Source organism: Anopheles gambiae (assembly GCF_943734735.2).
Source record: "Anopheles gambiae chromosome X unlocalized genomic scaffold, idAnoGambNW_F1_1 X_unloc_38, whole genome shotgun sequence".
Taxonomy (NCBI): domain Eukaryota; kingdom Metazoa; phylum Arthropoda; class Insecta; order Diptera; family Culicidae; genus Anopheles; species Anopheles gambiae.
In genome coordinates, this window is record NW_026902646.1 from 42,501 (window position 1) to 45,000 (window position 2,500).

Below are 2,500 nucleotides of genomic sequence, written 5' to 3' on the forward strand. Positions count from 1 at the left end.
TGGCCCAGCATCAGTTCCGAGGAAGAACAGGAACAGCCTGCAGACCAGCAGACTCCATGGACCCAAGTCACGATCCCGGAACTCCGTCTGATAGCTAGCACCATGCCGAACAAAAAAGCGCCGGGCCTTGACGGAATTCCGAACGCCGCTGTCAAGGCTGCAATCCTTGCGTACACGGACGTTTTCCAGGCGTTGTACCAAAGCTGTCTGGAAACGGCTACATTTCCAGCACCATGGAAACGACAGCGGTTGGTACTGCTCCCCAAGCCGGGGAAACCACCGGGTAGCAACGGGTCATACCGACCTTTGTGCATGCTGGATGCCTTAGGGAAAGTGCTGGAGAAGCTCATTCTAAACAGACTTCACAACCACCTGGAAGATCCTGCTGCGGTGAGGCTGTCAGACAGGCAGCATGGCTTCCGGAGGGGGCGATCTACAATTGGCGCCATTCGAACAGTGATCGAGGCTGGTCAGAGCGCGATGAGATTCCGCCGCACGAACGGGCGGGATAACAGGTTCCTGCTGGTCGTGTCAATGGATGTCAAGAATGCCTTCAATACGGCAAGCTGGCAGGCCATCGCCACTGCACTGCAGATGAAAGGAGTACCTGCTGGTCTGCAAAGAATCGTGAGGAGCTACTTCGAGAACCGAGAGTTGGTCTTCGAGACATCCGACGGCCCAGTAACTCGGTCCATCACGGCTGGTGTTCCACAGGGTTCGATTCTTGGCCCCACCCTGTGGAACACCATGTACGATGGAGTTCTGGACGTCGCCCTTCCGCAGGACTGCGAGATGGTGGCGTATGCTGACGACTTGGTGCTGCTGATTCCGGGCATCGACGTAAATGCAGTGAAGGCTGCAGCCGAGGAGGCGGTCGCCAGTGTCTCTCACTGGATGGCTCAACATCATCTCCAGATTGCGCCGGAAAAGACGGAGTGCGTGCTTATCTCCAGCACGAAGAACCCTACGCAGGTCACCATAAGAGTAGGGGACGTGGAGGTGACATCTTCCCGCACGATGCGTTACCTTGGGGTGACCCTTCACGATCACCTATCGTGGCTGCCCCATGTCCGAGAGGTAACCACTCGGGCAAGGAAGATAGCAGATGCCGTTACCCGCCTCTTGCGCAACCACAGTGGACCAAAGACCAGCAAAGCGCGACTGTTGGCCTCGGTCGCAGAGTCGGTCATCCGATATGCTGCGCCCATCTGGCATGGCGAGGTGACGAAGAGAGAGTGTCGTCGACTTTTGGAGAGGGTTCAGCGAGTCTCAGCACGGAGGGTGGCACGCACCTTCCGTACCGTAAGGTATGAGACCGCCACCCTCCTCGCCGGGCTGACCCCCATCTGTCTCTTGATAGAGGAGGATGCGCGAGTGTTCGAGCGTGTTAATGATCCGGGTCGGTCGATAACGAAGGCAGCCATCCGGTTGGAGGAGAGGCAGCGCACCATCACGATGTGGCAGAGCCAATGGGACGCCGAGGCCGACACCTCCAGATACACCCGGTGGACGCATCGGATAATCCGCGACATCAGCGCTTGGCAAGGCCGGAGACACGGGGAGATGACCTTCCACTTGGCCCAGGTGCTCTCTGGACATGGGTTCTTCAGAGAGTACCTGGCCATCAACGGCTTTACGGAATCCCCTGACTGTCGCAGCTGTGCGGGTGTTCCGGAAAATGCCCATCACGCCATCTTCGAATGCCCCAGGTTTGCTCGAGTGAGGATGGAGTACTTTGGTGAACTGGGGCCGAATCCGGTCACGCCGGACAGTCTTCAGGACTTCCTTATGGGCAGCCAAGACAACTGGAGCAGCTTCTGTGAGGCGGCACGTCGAATAACAACAACGCTGCAGCGTGACTGGGACACGGAACGAGAACAGCGGGCTGCTTCCAATCGTGAGGAAGCTGAAATACAACAGCAGCTACAGCGAGAGGAAGACGAACGCCGCACTGAAGAACGGCGGCAGCTCCACAATGAGGCAAATCGTGCCTACCGCCAGCGCAATAGGAGAAGTCAACCTACTCCACCAGCTCCACCACCAACACCCAGGGAGGCCGCTCGCCTCGAAGATGGGCGACGGAGAGTGGCCCGCTGGCGGGAAAGACAACGAATGATTCGGAACGGTGGAATCCAAATGCTACGAGCGCTGTTCGGCCATGATGCCTGGTCGAGCGAAAGTGACGATGAACCCGATGACGTCGAGCGAGGCGGACTTGATGCTGCCCAGCAGGCAGCAGCAGCCGAAGCCGAAAGAGCGGCACGCTAAAGCTAACTTTAGTAAAAAGAACAACGAAAGTGTAAAAAAAAAGAAAGGTGCTTCGGTACAGATATAGGGCTCCCCTTAAGGGAATGAATTCAGAAGAACAGTTTGGAAAATAGAATTTCAACTAAAATAAACGGAAAGGTGCGAACGCACGGCTAAAAAGTTAGGCTCCCTATGAGCATCACGTCCACCCTTAAATCCCTTCGCAGGGCATAAGGGGCGGATTATGAGAGGG

The 2,500-nt window shown here is 56.6% G+C and overlaps 1 protein-coding gene across 1 annotated transcript in view; it reads left to right on the forward strand.

Moving 5' to 3' along the window:
• LOC133394699 (J domain-containing protein DDB_G0295729-like) overlaps positions 1-2,463 on the forward strand; it is a 6,729-nt gene extending 4,266 nt beyond the window's left edge. Inside the window, exon 2 of the mRNA XM_061663228.1 lies at positions 1-2,463. This exon is cut by the window's left edge and continues 3,262 nt beyond it. The gene's annotated coding sequence lies outside the window, so the exon portion shown is untranslated.
• The last annotated feature ends 37 nt before the right edge of the window (positions 2,464-2,500 follow it).